The following is an 18,750-nucleotide window of genomic DNA, read 5'->3' on the forward strand; positions in this document are numbered from 1 at the left end:
GAGATTTATTATGTTTCCATACAGTCGGATACGTTAAACCAGAAATGAGTTGAGAGGTAGATTTATTATGTTTCCATACAGTTGGATAGTTTAAACCAGAAATGAGTTGAGAGGTAGATTTATTATGTTTCCAAACAGTGGATAGTTTAAGCCTGATATGAGTTGAGAGGTAGATTGATTATGTTTCCATACAGTCGGATAGTTCAAACCAGAAATGAGTTGAGAGGTAGATTTATTATGTTTCCATACAGTGGGATAGTTTAAGCCTGATATGAGTTGAGAGGTAGATTTATTATGTTTCCATACAGTCGGATAGTTTAATCCTGATATGAGTTGAGAGGTAGATTTATTGTGTTTCCATACAGTCGGATAGTTTAAACCTGATATGAGTTGAGAGGGAGAATTATAATGTTTCGATACAGTCGGATAGTTTAAACCAGAAATGAGTTGAGAGGTAGATTTATTATGTTTCCATACAATCGGATAGTTTAAACCAGAAATGAGTTGAGAGGTAGATTTATTATGTTTCCATACAGTCGGATAGTTTAAGCCTATTATGAGTTGAGAGGCAGATTGATTATGTTTCCTTACAGTCGGATAGTTTAAACCAGAAATGAGTTGAGAGGTAGATTCATTATGTTTCCATACAGTCGGATAGCTTAAGCCTCATATGAGTTGAGAGGTAGATTTATTATGTTTCCATGCAGTCGGATAGTTTAAACCAGAAATGAGTTGAGAGGTAGATTTATTATGTTTCCATACAAATGAGTTGAGAGGTAGATTTATTATGTTTCCACAAAGTTGGATAGTTAAACCTGATATGAGTTGAGAGGGAGAATTATAATGTTTCCATACAGTCGGATAATTTCAACCAGAAATGAGTTGAGAGGTAGATTTATTATGTTTTCATACAATCGGATAGTTTAAGCCTGATATGAGTTGAGAAGTAGATTTAATATGTTTCCATACAGTCGGATAGTTTAAGCCTGATATGAGTTGAGAGGTAGATTGATTATGTTTCCATACAGTCGGATAGTTTAAATTAGAAATGAGTTGAGAGGGAGATTTATTATGTTTCCATACAGTCGGATACGTTAAACCAGAAATGAGTTGAGAGGTAGATTTATTATGTTTCCATACAGTTGGATAGTTTAAACCAGAAATGAGTTGAGAGGTAGATTTATTATGTTTCCAAACAGTCGGATAGTTTAAGCCTGATATGAGTTGAGAGGTAGATTGATTATGTTTCCATACAGTCGGATAGTTTAAACCAGAAATGAGTTGAGAGGTAGATTTATTATGTTTCCATACAGTGGGATAGTTTAAGCCTGATATGCGTTGAGAGGTAGATTTATAATGTTTCCATACAGTCGGATACTTTAAACCAAAAATGAGTTGAGAGGTAGATTTATTATGTTTCCATACAGTCGGATAGTTTAAGCCTGATATGAGTTGAGAGGTAGATTAATTATGTTTACATACCGTCGGTTAGTTTAAATTAGAAATTAGTTGAGAGGAAGATTAATTATGTTTCCATACAGTCGGATAGTTTAAAACAGAAATGTGTTGAGAGGTAGATTTATTATGTTTCCATACAGTCGGATAGTTTAAACCAGAAATGAGTTGAGTGGTAGATTTATTATGTTTCCATTCAGTCGGATAGTTTAAGCCTGATATGAGTTGAGAGGTAGATTGATTATGTTTCCAAACAGTCGGATAGTTTAAACCAGAAATGAGTTGAGAGGTAGATTTATTATGTTTCCATGCAGTCGGATAGTTTAAACCAGAAATGAGTTGAGAGGTAGATTTATTATGTTTCCATACAGTCGGATAGTTTAAACCAGAAATGAGTTGAGAGGTAGATTTATTATGTTTCCATACAATCGGATAGTTTAAACCAGAAATGAGTTGAGAGGTAGATTTATTATGTTTCCATACAGTCGGATAGTTTAAGCCTATTATGAGTTGAGAGGCAGATTGATTATGTTTCCTTACAGTCGGATAGTTTAAACCAGAAATGAGTTGAGAGGTAGATTCATTATGTTTCCATACAGTCGGATAGCTTAAGCCTCATATGAGTTGAGAGGTAGATTTATTATGTTTCCATGCAGTCGGATAGTTTAAACCAGAAATGAGTTGAGAGGTAGATTTATTATGTTTCCATACAAATGAGTTGAGAGGTAGATTTATTATGTTTCCACTAAGTTGGATAGTTTAAACCTGATATGAGTTGAGAGGGAGAATTATAATGTTTCCATACAGTCGGATAATTTCAACCAGAAATGAGTTGAGAGGTAGATTTATTATGTTTTCATACAATCGGATAGTTTAAGCCTGATATGAGTTGAGAAGTAGATTTAATATGTTTCCATACAGTCGGATAGTTTAAGCCTGATATGAGTTGAGAGGTAGATTGATTATGTTTCCATACAGTCGGATAGTTTAAATTAGAAATGAGTTGAGAGGGAGATTTATTATGTTTCCATACAGTCGGATACGTTAAACCAGAAATGAGTTGAGAGGTAGATTTATTATGTTTCCATACAGTTGGATAGTTTAAACCAGAAATGAGTTGAGAGGTAGATTTATTATGTTTCCAAACAGTCGGATAGTTTAAGCCTGATATGAGTTGAGAGGTAGATTGATTATGTTTCCATACAGTCGGATAGTTTAAACCAGAAATGAGTTGAGAGGTAGATTTATTATGTTTCCATACAGTGGGATAGTTTAAGCCTGATATGCGTTGAGAGGTAGATTTATAATGTTTCCATACAGTCGGATACTTTAAACCAAAAATGAGTTGAGAGGTAGATTTATTATGTTTCCATACAGTCGGATAGTTTAAGCCTGATATGAGTTGAGAGGGCGAATTATAATGTTTCCATACAGTCCGATAGTTTAAACCAGAAATGAGTTGAGAGGTAGATTTATTATGTTTCCATACAATCGGATAGTTTAAACCAGAAATGAGTTGAGAGGTAGATTTATTATGTTTCCATACAGTCGGATAGTTTAAGCCTATTATGAGTTGAGAGGCAGATTGATTATGTTTCCTTACAGTCGGATAGTTTAAACCAGAAATGAGTTGAGAGGTAGATTCATTATGTTTCCATACAGTCGGATAGTTTAATCCTGATATGTGTTGAGAGGTAGATTTATTATGTTTCCTTACAGTCGGATAGTTTAATCCTGATATGAGTTGAGAGGTAGATTTATTATGTTTCCATACAGTCGGATAGTTTAATCCTGATATGTGTTGAGAGGTAGATTTATTGTGTTTCCATACAGTCGGATAGTTTAAACCTGATATGAGTTGAGAGGGAGAATTATAATGTTTCGATACAGTCGGATAGTTTAAACCAGAAATGAGTTGAGAGGTAGATTTATTATGTTTTCATACAATCGGATAGTTTAAGCCTGATATGAGTTGAGAAGTAGATTTAATATGTTTCCATACAGTCGGATAGTTTAAGCCTGATATGAGTTGAGAGGTAGATTGATTATGTTTCCATACAGTTGGATAGTTTAAACCAGAAATGAGTTGAGAGGTAGATTTATTATGTTTCCATACAGTCGGATAGTTTAAACCAGAAATGAGTTGAGAGGTAGATTTATTATGTTTCCAAACAGTGGATAGTTTAAGCCTGATATGAGTTGAGAGGTAGATTGATTATGTTTCCATACAGTCGGATAGTTTAAATTAGAAATGAGTTGAGAGGGAGATTTATTATGTTTCCATACAGTCGGATACGTTAAACCAGAAATGAGTTGAGAGGTAGATTTATTATGTTTCCATACAGTTGGATAGTTTAAACCAGAAATGAGTTGAGAGGTAGATTTATTATGTTTCCAAACAGTGGATAGTTTAAGCCTGATATGAGTTGAGAGGTAGATTGATTATGTTTCCATACAGTCGGATAGTTTAAACCAGAAATGAGTTGAGAGGTAGATTTATTATGTTTCCATACAGTGGGATAGTTTAAGCCTGATATGCGTTGAGAGGTAGATATATAATGTTTCCATACAGTCGGATACTTTAAACCAAAAATGAGTTGAGAGGTAGGTTTATTATGTTTCCATACAGTCCGATAGCTTAAGCCTGATATGAGTTGAGAGGTAGATTTATTATGTTTCCATGCAGTCGGATAGTTTAAACCAGAAATGAGTTGAGAGGTAGATTTAATATGTTTCCATACAGTCGGATAGCTTAAGCCTGATATGAGTTGAGAGGTAGATTTATTATGTTTCCATGCAGTCGGATAGTTTAAACCTGATATGTGTTGAGAGGTAGATTTATTATGTTTCCATACAGTCGGATAGTTTAAACCAGAAATGAGTTGAGAGGTAGATTTATTATGTTTCCGTACAAATGAGTTGAGAGGTAGATTTATTATGTTTCCACAAAGTCGGATAGTTTAAACCTGATATGAGTTGAGAGGGCGAATTATAATGTTTCCATACAGTCCGATAGTTTAAACCAGAAATGAGTTGAGAGGTAGATTTATTATGATTCCATACAGTCGGATAGTTTAAACCAGAAATGAGTTGAGAGGTAGATTTATTATGTTTCCATACAGTCGGATAGTTTAAGCCTGATATGAGTTGAGAGGTAGATTTATTATGTTTCCACAAAGTCGGATAGTTTAAACCTGATATGAGTTGAGAGGGCGAATTATAATGTTTCCATACAGTCCGATAGTTTAAACCAGAAATTAGTTGAGAGGAAGATTTATTATGTTTCCATACAGTCGGATAGTTTAAACCTGATATGTGTTGAGAGGTAGATTTATTATGTTTCCATACAGTCGGATAGTTTAAACCAGAAATGAGTTGAGAGGTAGATTTATTATGTTTCCGTACAAATGAGTTGAGAGGTAGATTTATTATGTTTCCACAAAGTCGGATAGTTTAAACCTGATATGAGTTGAGAGGGCGAATTATAATGTTTCCATACAGTCCGATAGTTTAAACCAGAAATGAGTTGAGAGGTAGATTTATTATGTTTCCATACAGTCGGATAGTTTAAACAAGAAATGAGTTGAGAGGTAGATTTATTATGTTTCCATACAGTCGGATAGTTTAAGCCTGATATGAGTTGAGAGGTAGATTTATTATGTTTCCACAAAGTCGGATAGTTTAAACCTGATATGAGTTGAGAGGGCGAATTATAATGTTTCCATACAGTCCGATAGTTTAAACCAGAAATTAGTTGAGAGGAAGATTTATTATGTTTCCATACAGTCGGATAGTTTAAGCTTGATATGAGTTGAGAGGTAGATTTATAATAATTCCATACATTCGGATAGTTTATATTGGAAATGAGTTGAGAGGTAGATTTATCATGTTTCCATACAGTCGGATAGTTTAAACCAGAAATGAGTTGAGAGGTAGATTTATTATGTTTCCATACAGTCGGATAGTTTAAGCCTGATATGAGTTGAGAGGTAGATTAATTATGTTTCCATACAGTCGGATAGTTTAAAACAGAAATGTGTTGAGAGGTAGATTTATTATGTTTCCATACAGTCGGATAGTTTAAGCCTGATATGAGTTGAGAGGTAGATTGATTATGTTTCCATACAGTCGGATAGTTTAAACCAGAAATGAGTTGAGAGGTAGATTTATTATGTTTCCAAACAGTCGGATAGTTTAAACCAGAAATGAGTTGAGAGGTAGATTTATTATGTTTCCATACAGTCGGATAGTTTAAACCAGAAATGAGTTGAGTGGTAGATTTATTATGTTTCCATACAGTCGGATAGTTTAAGCCTGATATGAGTTGAGAGGTAGATTGATTATGTTTCCAAACAGTCGGATAGTTTAAACCAGAAATGAGTTGAGAGGTAGATTTATTATGTTTCCATGCAGTCGGATAGTTTAAACCAGAAATGAGTTGAGAGGTAGATTTATTATGTTTCCATACAGTCGGATAGTTTAAACCAGAAATGAGTTGTGAGGTAGATTTATTATGTTTCCATACAATCGGATAGTTTAAACCAGAAATGAGTTGAGAGGTAGATTTATTATGTTTCCATACAGTCGGATAGTTTAAGCCTATTATGAGTTGAGAGGCAGATTGATTATGTTTCCTTACAGTCGGATAGTTTAAACCAGAAATGAGTTGAGAGGTAGATTCATTATGTTTCCATACAGTCGGATAGCTTAAGCCTCATATGAGTTGAGAGGTAGATTTATTATGTTTCCATGCAGTCGGATAGTTTAAACCAGAAATGAGTTGAGAGGTAGATTTATTATGTTTCCATACAAATGAGTTGAGAGGTAGATTTATTATGTTTCCACAAAGTTGGATAGTTTAAACCTGATATGAGTTGAGAGGGAGAATTATAATGTTTCCATACAGTCGGATAATTTCAACCAGAAATGAGTTGAGAGGTAGATTTATTATGTTTTCATACAATCGGATAGTTTAAGCCTGATATGAGTTGAGAAGTAGATTTAATATGTTTCCATACAGTCGGATAGTTTAAGCCTGATATGAGTTGAGAGGTAGATTGATTATGTTTCCATACAGTCGGATACGTTAAACCAGAAATGAGTTGAGAGGTAGATTTATTATGTTTCCATACAGTTGGATAGTTTAAACCAGAAATGAGTTGAGAGGTAGATTTATTATGTTTCCAAACAGTCGGATAGTTTAAGCCTGATATGAGTTGAGAGGTAGATTGATTATGTTTCCATACAGTCGGATAGTTTAAACCAGAAATGAGTTGAGAGGTAGATTTATTATGTTTCCATACAGTGGGATAGTTTAAGCCTGATATGCGTTGAGAGGTAGATTTATAATGTTTCCATACAGTCGGATACTTTAAACCAAAAATGAGTTGAGAGGTAGATTTATTATGTTTCCATACAGTCGGATAGTTTAAGCCTGATATGAGTTGAGAGGTAGATTAATTATGTTTACATACCGTCGGTTAGTTTAAATTAGAAATTAGTTGAGATGAAGATTTATTATGTTTCCATACAGTCGGATAGTTTAAACCAGAAATGAGTTGAGAGGTAGATTTATTATGTTTCCATACAGTCGGATAGTTTAAACCAGAAATGAGATGAGAGGTAGATTTATTATGTTTCCTTACAGTCGGATAGTTTAATCCTGATATGAGTTGAGAGGTAGATTCATTATGTTTCCATACAGTCGGATAGTTTAATCCTGATATGAGTTGAGAGGTAGATTTATTGTGTTTCCATACAGTCGGATAGTTTAAACCTGATATGAGTTGAGAGGGAGAATTATAATGTTTCGATACAGTCGGATAGTTTAAACCAGAAATGAGTTGAGAGGTAGATTTATTATGTTTTCATACAATCGGATAGTTTAAGCCTGATATGAGTTGAGAAGTAGATTTAATATGTTTCCATACAGTCGGATAGTTTAAGCCTGATATGAGTTGAGAGGTAGATTGATTATGTTTCCATACAGTCGGATAGTTTAAATTAGAAATGAGTTGAGAGGGAGATTTATTATGTTTCCATACAGTCGGATACGTTAAACCAGAAATGAGTTGAGAGGTAGATTTATTATGTTTCCATACAGTTGGATAGTTTAAACCAGAAATGAGTTGAGAGGTAGATTTATTATGTTTCCAAACAGTCGGATAGTTTAAGCCTGATATGAGTTGAGAGGTAGATTGATTATGTTTCCATACAGTCGGATAGTTTAAACCAGAAATGAGTTGAGAGGTAGGTTTATTATGTTTCCATACAGTGGGATAGCTTAAGCCTGATATGCGTTGAGAGGTAGATTTATAATGTTTCCATACAGTCGGATACTTTAAACCAAAAATGAGTTGAGAGGTAGATTTATTATGTTTCCATACAGTCGGATAGTTTAAGCCTGATATGAGTTGAGAGGTAGATTAATTATATTTACATACCGTCGGTTAGTTTAAATTAGAAATTAGTTGAGAGGAAGATTTATTATGTTTCCATACAGTCGGATAGTTTAAACCAGAAATGAGTTGAGAGGTAGATTTATTATGTTTCCATACAGTCGGATAGTTTAAACCAGAAATGAGATGAGAGGTAGATTTATTATGTTTCCTTACAGTCGGATAGTTTAATCCTGATATGAGTTGAGAGGTAGATTTATTATGTTTCCATACAGTCGGATAGTTTAATCCTGATATGAGTTGAGAGGTAGATTTATTGTGTTTCCATACAGTCGGATAGTTTAAATCTGATATGAGTTGAGTGGGAGAATTATAATGTTTCGATACAGTCGGATAGTTTAAACCAGAAATGAGTTGAGAGGTAGATTTATTATGTTTCCATACAGTCGGATAGTTTAAACCAGAAATGAGTTGAGAGGTAGATTTATTATGTTTCCATACAGTCGGATAGTTTAAGCCTATTATGAGTTGAGAGGCAGATTGATTATGTTTCCTTACAGTCGGATAGTTTAAACCAGAAATGAGTTGAGAGGTAGATTCATTATGTTTCCATACAGTCGGATAGCTTAAGCTTCATATGAGTTGAGAGGTAGATTTATTATGTTTCCATGCAGTCGGATAGTTTAAACCAGAAATGAGTTGAGAGGTAGATTTATTATGTTTCCATACAAATGAGTTGAGAGGTAGATTTATTATGTTTCCACAAAGTTGGATAGTTTAAACCTGATATGAGTTGAGAGGGAGAATTATAATGTTTCCATACAGTCGGATAATTTCAACCAGAAATGAGTTGAGAGGTAGATTTATTATGTTTTCATACAATCGGATAGTTTAAGCCTGATATGAGTTGAGAAGTAGATTTAATATGTTTCCATACAGTCGGATAGTTTAAGCCTGATATGAGTTGAGAGGTAGATTGATTATGTTTCCATACAGTCGGATAGTTTAAATTAGAAATGAGTTGAGAGGGAGATTTATTATGTTTCCATACAGTCGGATACGTTAAACCAGAAATGAGTTGAGAGGTAGATTTATTATGTTTCCATACAGTTGGATAGTTTAAACCAGAAATGAGTTGAGAGGTAGATTTATTATGTTTCCAAACAGTCGGATAGTTTAAGCCTGATATGAGTTGAGAGGTAGATTTATTCTGTTTCCATACAGTCGGATAGTTTAAACCTGATATGTGTTGAGAGGTAGATTTATTATGTTTCCATACAGTCGGATAGTTTAAACCAGAAATGAGTTGAGAGGTAGATTTATTATGTTTCCGTACAAATGAGTTGAGAGGTAGATTTATTATGTTTCCACAAAGTCGGATAGTTTAAACCTGATATGAGTTGAGAGGGCGAATTATAATGTTTCCATACAGTCCGATAGTTTAAACCAGAAATGAGTTGAGAGGTAGATTTATTATGTTTCCATACAGTCGGATAGTTTAAACCAGAAATGAGTTGAGAGGTAGATTTATTATGTTTCCATACAGTCGGATAGTTTAAGCCTGATATGAGTTGAGAGGTAGATTTATTGTGTTTCCATACAGTCGGATAGTTTAAACCTGATATGTGTTGAGAGGTAGATTGATTATGTTTCCATACAGTCGGATAGTTTAAACCAGAAATGAGTTGAGAGGTAGATTTATTATGTTTCCATACAGTGGGATAGTTTAAGCCTGATATGCGTTGAGAGGTAGATTTATAATGTTTCCATACAGTCGGATACTTTAAACCAAAAATGAGTTGAGTGGTAGATTTATTATGTTTCCATACAGTCGGATAGTTTAAGCCTGATATGAGTTGAGAGGTAGATTAATTATGTTTACATACCGTCGGTTAGTTTAAATTAGAAATTAGTTGAGATGAAGATTTATTATGTTTCCATACAGTCGGATAGTTTAAACCAGAAATGAGTTGAGAGGTAGATTTATTATGTTTCCATACAGTCGGATAGTTTAAACCAGAAATGAGATGAGAGGTAGATTTATTATGTTTCCTTACAGTCGGATAGTTTAATCCTGATATGAGTTGAGAGGTAGATTTATTATGTTTCCATACAGTCGGATAGTTTAATCCTGATATGAGTTGAGAGGTAGATTTATTGTGTTTCCATACAGTCGGATAGTTTAAACCTGATATGAGTTGAGAGGGAGAATTATAATGTTTCGATACAGTCGGATAGTTTAAACCAGAAATGAGTTGAGAGGTAGATTTATTATGTTTTCATACAATCGGATAGTTTAAGCCTGATATGAGTTGAGAAGTAGATTTAATATGTTTCCATACATTCGGATAGTTTAAGCCTGATATGAGTTGAGAGGTAGATTGATTATGTTTCCATACAGTCGGATAGTTTAAATTAGAAATGAGTTGAGAGGGAGATTTATTATGTTTCCATACAGTCGGATACGTTAAACCAGAAATGAGTTGAGAGGTAGATTTATTATGTTTCCATACAGTTGGATAGTTTAAACCAGAAATGAGTTGAGAGGTAGATTTATTATGTTTCCAAACAGTCGGATAGTTTAAGCCTGATATGAGTTGAGAGGTAGATTGATTATGTTTCCATACAGTCGGATAGTTTAAACCAGAAATGAGTTGAAAGGTAGGTTTATTATGTTTCCATACAGTGGGATAGCTTAAGCCTGATATGCGTTGAGAGGTAGATTTATAATGTTTCCATACAGTCGGATACTTTAAACCAAAAATGAGTTGAGAGGTAGATTTATTATGTTTCCATACAGTCGGATAGTTTAAGCCTGATATGAGTTGAGAGGTAGATTAATTATGTTTACATACCGTCGGTTAGTTTAAATTAGAAATTAGTTGAGAGGAAGATTTATTATGTTTCCATACAGTCGGATAGTTTAAACCAGAAATGAGTTGAGAGGTAGATTTATTATGTTTCCATACAGTCGGATAGTTTAAACCAGAAATGAGATGAGAGGTAGATTTATTATGTTTCCTTACAGTCGGATAGTTTAATCCTGATATGAGTTGAGAGGTAGATTTATTATGTTTCCATACAGTCGGATAGTTTAATCCTGATATGAGTTGAGAGGTAGATGTATTGTGTTTCCATACAGTCGGATAGTTTAAATCTGATATGAGTTGAGAGGGAGAATTATAATGTTTCGATACAGTCGGATAGTTTAAACCAGAAATGAGTTGAGAGGTAGATTTATTATGTTTCCATACAGTCGGATAGTTTAAACCAGAAATGAGTTGAGAGGTAGATTTATTATGTTTCCATACAATCGGATAGTTTAAACCAGAAATGAGTTGAGAGGTAGATTTATTATGTTTCCATACAGTCGGATAGTTTAAGCCTATTATGAGTTGAGAGGCAGATTGATTATGTTTCCTTACAGTCGGATAGTTTAAACCAGAAATGAGTTGAGAGGTAGATTCATTATGTTTCCATACAGTCGGATAGCTTAAGCCTCATATGAGTTGAGAGGTAGATTTATTATGTTTCCATGCAGTCGGATAGTTTAAACCAGAAATGAGTTGAGAGGTAGATTTATTATGTTTCCATACAAATGAGTTGAGAGGTAGATTTATTATGTTTCCACAAAGTTGGATAGTTTAAACCTGATATGAGTTGAGAGGGAGAATTATAATGTTTCCATACAGTCGGATAATTTCAACCAGAAATGAGTTGAGAGGTAGATTTATTATGTTTTCATACAATCGGATAGTTTAAGCCTGATATGAGTTGAGAAGTAGATTTAATATGTTTCCATACAGTCGGATAGTTTAAGCCTGATATGAGTTGAGAGGTAGATTGATTATGTTTCCATACAGTCGGATAGTTTAAATTAGAAATGAGTTGAGAGGGAGATTTATTATGTTTCCATACAGTCGGATACGTTAAACCAGAAATGAGTTGAGAGGTAGATTTATTATGTTTCCATACAGTTGGATAGTTTAAACCAGAAATGAGTTGAGAGGTAGATTTATTATGTTTCCAAACAGTCGGATAGTTTAAGCCTGATATGAGTTGAGAGGTAGATTGATTATGTTTCCATACAGTCGGATAGTTTAAACCAGAAATGAGTTGAGAGGTAGATTTATTATGTTTCCATACAGTGGGATAGTTTAAGCCTGATATGCGTTGAGAGGTAGATTTATAATGTTTCCATACAGTCGGATACTTTAAACCAAAAATGAGTTGAGAGGTAGATTTATTATGTTTCCATACAGTCGGATAGTTTAAGCCTGATATGAGTTGAGAGGTAGATTAATTATGTTTACATACCGTCGGTTAGTTTAAATTAGAAATTAGTTGAGAAGAAGATTTATTATGTTTCCATACAGTCGGATAGTTTAAACCAGAAATGAGTTGAGAGGAAGATTTATTATGTTTCCATACAGTCGGATAGTTTAAACCAGAAAAGAGTTGAGAGGTAGATTTATTATGTTTCCATACAGTCGGATAGTTTAAACCAGAAATGAGATGAGAGGTAGATTTATTATGTTTCCTTACAGTCGGATAGTTTAATCCTGATATGAGTTGAGAGGTAGATTTATTATGTTTCCATACAGTCGGATAGTTTAATCCTGATATGAGTTGAGAGGTAGATTTATTGTGTTTCCATACAGTCGGATAGTTTAAACCTGATATGAGTTGAGAGGGAGAATTATAATGTTTCGATACAGTCGGATAGTTTAAACCAGAAATGAGTTGAGAGGTAGATTTATTATGTTTCCATACAATCGGATAGTTTAAACCAGAAATGAGTTGAGAGGTAGATTTATTATGTTTCCATACAGTCGGATAGTTTAAGCCTATTATGAGTTGAGAGGCAGATTGATTATGTTTCCTTACAGTCGGATAGTTTAAACCAGAAATGAGTTGAGAGGTAGATTCATTATGTTTCCATACAGTCGGATAGCTTATGCCTCATATGAGTTGAGAGGTAGATTTATTATGTTTCCATGCAGTCAGATAGTTTAAACCAGAAATGAGTTGAGAGGTAGATTTATTATGTTTCCATACAAATGAGTTGAGAGGTAGATTTATTATGTTTCCACAAAGTTGGATAGTTTAAACCTGATATGAGTTGAGAGGGAGAATTATAATGTTTCCATACAGTCGGATAATTTCAACCAGAAATGAGTTGAGAGGTAGATTTATTATGTTTTCATACAATCGGATAGTTTAAGCCTGATATGAGTTGAGAAGTAGATTTAATATGTTTCCATACAGTCGGATAGTTTAAGCCTGATATGAGTTGAGAGGTAGATTGATTATGTTTCCATACAGTCGGATAGTTTAAATTAGAAATGAGTTGAGAGGGAGATTTATTATGTTTCCATACAGTCGGATACGTTAAACCAGAAATGAGTTGAGAGGTAGATTTATTATGTTTCCATACAGTTGGATAGTTTAAACCAGAAATGAGTTGAGAGGTAGATTTATTATGTTTCCAAACAGTCGGATAGTTTAAGCCTGATATGAGTTGAGAGGTAGATTGATTATGTTTCCATACAGTCGGATAGTTTAAACCAGAAATGAGTTGAGAGGTAGATTTATTATGTTTCCATACAGTGGGATAGTTTAAGCCTGATATGCGTTGAGAGGTAGATTTATAATGTTTCCATACAGTCGGATACTTTAAACCAAAAATGAGTTGAGAGGTAGATTTATTATGTTTCCATACAGTCGGATAGTTTAAGCCTGATATGAGTTGAGAGGTAGATTAATTATGTTTACATACCATCGGTTAGTTTAAATTAGAAATTAGTTGAGAGGAAGATTTATTATGTTTCCATACAGTCGGATAGTTTAAATTAGAAATGAGTTGAGAGGGAGATTTATTATGTTTCCATACAGTCGGATACGTTAAACCAGAAATGAGTTGAGAGGTAGATTTATTATGTTTCCATACAGTTGGATAGTTTAAACCAGAAATGAGTTGAGAGGTAGATTTATTATGTTTCCAAACAGTCGGATAGTTTAAGCCTGATATGAGTTGAGAGGTAGATTGATTATGTTTCCATACAGTCGGATAGTTTAAACCAGAAATGAGTTGAGAGGTAGATTTATTATGTTTCCATACAGTGGGATAGTTTAAGCCTGATATGCGTTGAGAGGTAGATTTATAATGTTTCCATACAGTCGGATACTTTAAACCAAAAATGAGTTGAGAGGTAGATTTATTATGTTTCCATACAGTCGGATAGTTTAAGCCTGATATGAGTTGAGAGGTAGATTAATTATGTTTACATACCGTCGGTTAGTTTAAATTAGAAATTAGTTGAGAAGAAGATTTATTATGTTTCCATACAGTCGGATAGTTTAAACCAGAAATGAGTTGAGAGGAAGATTTATTATGTTTCCATACAGTCGGATAGTTTAAACCAGAAAAGAGTTGAGAGGTAGATTTATTATGTTTCCATACAGTCGGATAGTTTAAACCAGAAATGAGATGAGAGGTAGATTTATTATGTTTCCTTACAGTCGGATAGTTTAATCCTGATATGAGTTGAGAGGTAGATTTATTATGTTTCCATACAGTCGGATAGTTTAATCCTGATATGAGTTGAGAGGTAGATTTATTGTGTTTCCATACAGTCGGATAGTTTAAACCTGATATGAGTTGAGAGGGAGAATTATAATGTTTCGATACAGTCGGATAGTTTAAACCAGAAATGAGTTGAGAGGTAGATTTATTATGTTTCCATACAATCGGATAGTTTAAACCAGAAATGAGTTGAGAGGTAGATTTATTATGTTTCCATACAGTCGGATAGTTTAAGCCTATTATGAGTTGAGAGGCAGATTGATTATGTTTCCTTACAGTCGGATAGTTTAAACCAGAAATGAGTTGAGAGGTAGATTCATTATGTTTCCATACAGTCGGATAGCTTATGCCTCATATGAGTTGAGAGGTAGATTTATTATGTTTCCATGCAGTCAGATAGTTTAAACCAGAAATGAGTTGAGAGGTAGATTTATTATGTTTCCATACAAATGAGTTGAGAGGTAGATTTATTATGTTTCCACAAAGTTGGATAGTTTAAACCTGATATGAGTTGAGAGGGAGAATTATAATGTTTCCATACAGTCGGATAATTTCAACCAGAAATGAGTTGAGAGGTAGATTTATTATGTTTTCATACAATCGGATAGTTTAAGCCTGATATGAGTTGAGAAGTAGATTTAATATGTTTCCATACAGTCGGATAGTTTAAGCCTGATATGAGTTGAGAGGTAGATTGATTATGTTTCCATACAGTCGGATAGTTTAAATTAGAAATGAGTTGAGAGGGAGATTTATTATGTTTCCATACAGTCGGATACGTTAAACCAGAAATGAGTTGAGAGGTAGATTTATTATGTTTCCATACAGTTGGATAGTTTAAACCAGAAATGAGTTGAGAGGTAGATTTATTATGTTTCCAAACAGTCGGATAGTTTAAGCCTGATATGAGTTGAGAGGTAGATTGATTATGTTTCCATACAGTCGGATAGTTTAAACCAGAAATGAGTTGAGAGGTAGATTTATTATGTTTCCATACAGTGGGATAGTTTAAGCCTGATATGCGTTGAGAGGTAGATTTATAATGTTTCCATACAGTCGGATACTTTAAACCAAAAATGAGTTGAGAGGTAGATTTATTATGTTTCCATACAGTCGGATAGTTTAAGCCTGATATGAGTTGAGAGGTAGATTAATTATGTTTACATACCATCGGTTAGTTTAAATTAGAAATTAGTTGAGAGGAAGATTTATTATGTTTCCATACAGTCGGATAGTTTAAACCAGAAATGAGTTGAGAGGTAGATTTATTATGTTTCCATACAAATGAGTTGAGAGGTAGATTTATTATGTTTCCACAAAGTTGGATAGTTTAAACCTGATATGAGTTGAGAGGGAGAATTATAATGTTTCCATACAGTCGGATAATTTCAACCAGAAATGAGTTGAGAGGTAGATTTATTATGTTTTCATACAATCGGATAGTTTAAGCCTGATATGAGTTGAGAAGTAGATTTAATATGTTTCCATACAGTCGGATAGTTTAAGCCTGATATGAGTTGAGAGGTAGATTGATTATGTTTCCATACAGTCGGATAGTTTAAATTAGAAATGAGTTGAGAGGGAGATTTATTATGTTTCCATACAGTCGGATACGTTAAACCAGAAATGAGTTGAGAGGTAGATTTATTATGTTTCCATACAGTTGGATAGTTTAAACCAGAAATGAGTTGAGAGGTAGATTTATTATGTTTCCAAACAGTCGGATAGTTTAAGCCTGATATGAGTTGAGAGGTAGATTGATTATGTTTCCATACAGTCGGATAGTTTAAACCAGAAATGAGTTGAGAGGTAGATTTATTATGTTTCCATACAGTGGGATAGTTTAAGCCTGATATGCGTTGAGAGGTAGATTTATAATGTTTCCATACAGTCGGATACTTTAAACCAAAAATGAGTTGAGAGGTAGATTTATTATGTTTCCATACAGTCGGATAGTTTAAGCCTGATATGAGTTGAGAGGTAGATTAATTATGTTTACATACCGTCGGTTAGTTTAAATTAGAAATTAGTTGAGAAGAAGATTTATTATGTTTCCATACAGTCGGATAGTTTAAACCAGAAATGAGTTGAGAGGAAGATTTATTATGTTTCCATACAGTCGGATAGTTTAAACCAGAAAAGAGTTGAGAGGTAGATTTATTATGTTTCCATACAGTCGGATAGTTTAAACCAGAAATGAGATGAGAGGTAGATTTATTATGTTTCCTTACAGTCGGATAGTTTAATCCTGATATGAGTTGAGAGGTAGATTTATTATGTTTCCATACAGTCGGATAGTTTAATCCTGATATGAGTTGAGAGGTAAATTTATTGTGTTTCCATACAGTCGGATAGTTTAAACCTGATATGAGTTGAGAGGGAGAATTATAATGTTTCGATACAGTCGGATAGTTTAAACCAGAAATGAGTTGAGAGGTAGATTTATTATGTTTCCATACAATCGGATAGTTTAAACCAGAAATGAGTTGAGAGGTAGATTTATTATGTTTCCATACAGTCGGATAGTTTAAGCCTATTATGAGTTGAGAGGCAGATTGATTATGTTTCCTTACAGTCGGATAGTTTAAACCAGAAATGAGTTGAGAGGTAGATTCATTATGTTTCCATACAGTCGGATAGCTTATGCCTCATATGAGTTGAGAGGTAGATTTATTATGTTTCCATGCAGTCGGATAGTTTAAACCAGAAATGAGTTGAGAGGTAGATTTATTATGTTTCCATACAAATGAGTTGAGAGGTAGATTTATTATGTTTCCACAAAGTTGGATAGTTTAAACCTGATATGAGTTGAGAGGGAGAATTATAATGTTTCCATACAGTCGGATAATTTCAACCAGAAATGAGTTGAGAGGTAGATTTATTATGTTTTCATACAATCGGATAGTTTAAGCCTGATATGAGTTGAGAAGTAGATTTAATATGTTTCCATACAGTCGGATAGTTTAAGCCTGATATGAGTTGAGAGGTAGATTGATTATGTTTCCATACAGTCGGATAGTTTAAATTAGAAATGAGTTGAGAGGGAGATTTATTATGTTTCCATACAGTCGGATACGTTAAACCAGAAATGAGTTGAGAGGTAGATTTATTATGTTTCCATACAGTTGGATAGTTTAAACCAGAAATGAGTTGAGAGGTAGATTTATTATGTTTCCAAACAGTCGGATAGTTTAAGCCTGATATGAGTTGAGAGGTAGATTGATTATGTTTCCATACAGTCGGATAGTTTAAACCAGAAATGAGTTGAGAGGTAGATTTATTATGTTTCCATACAGTGGGATAGTTTAAGCCTGATATGCGTTGAGAGGTAGATTTATAATGTTTCCATACAGTCGGATACTTTAAACCAAAAATGAGTTGAGAGGTAGATTTATTATGTTTCCATACAGTCGGATAGTTTAAGCCTGATATGAGTTGAGAGGTAGATTAATTATGTTTACATACCATCGGTTAGTTTAAATTAGAAATTAGTTGAGAGGAAGATTTATTATGTTTCCATACAGTCGGATAGTTTAAACCAGAAATGAGTTGAGAGGTAGATTTATTATGTTTCCATACAGTCGGATAGTTTAAACCAGAAATGAGATGAGAGGTAGATTTATTATGTTTCCTTACAGTCGGATAGTTTAATCCTGATATGAGTTGAGAGGTAGATTTATTATGTTTCCATACAGTCGGATAGTTTAATCCTGATATGAGTTGAGAGGTAGATTTATTGTGTTTCCATACAGTCGGATAGTTTAAACCTGATATGAGTTGAGAGGGAGAATTATAATGTTTCGATACAGTCGGATAGTTTAAACCAGAAATGAGTTGAGAGGTAGATTCATTATGTTTCCATACAGTCGGATAGTTTAAGCTTGATATGAGTTGAGAGGTAGATTTATAATGATTCCATACATTCGGATAGTTTATATTGGAAATGAGTTGAGAGGTAGATTTATTATGTTTCCATACAATCGGATAGTTTAAGCCTGATAAGAGTTGAGAGGTAGATTTATTATGTTTCCATACATTCGGATAGTTTAAATTGGAAATGAGTTGAGAGGTAGATTTATTATGTTTCCATACAGTCGGATAGTTTAAGCATGATAATAGTTGAGAGGTAGATTTATTATGTTTCCATACAGTCGGATAGTTTAAACCAGAAATGAGTTGAGAGGTAGATTTATAATGTTTCCATACAGTCGGATAGTTTAAACCAGAAATGAGTTGAGAGGTAGATTTATTATGTTTCCATACAGTCGGATAATTTAAGCCTGATATGAGTTGAGAGGTAGATTTATAATG

Source organism: Saccoglossus kowalevskii, chromosome 1, assembly GCF_978046115.1.
Source record: "Saccoglossus kowalevskii chromosome 1, keSacKowa6.1, whole genome shotgun sequence".
In the NCBI taxonomy this organism is placed as follows: Eukaryota; Metazoa; Hemichordata; class Enteropneusta; family Harrimaniidae; genus Saccoglossus; species Saccoglossus kowalevskii.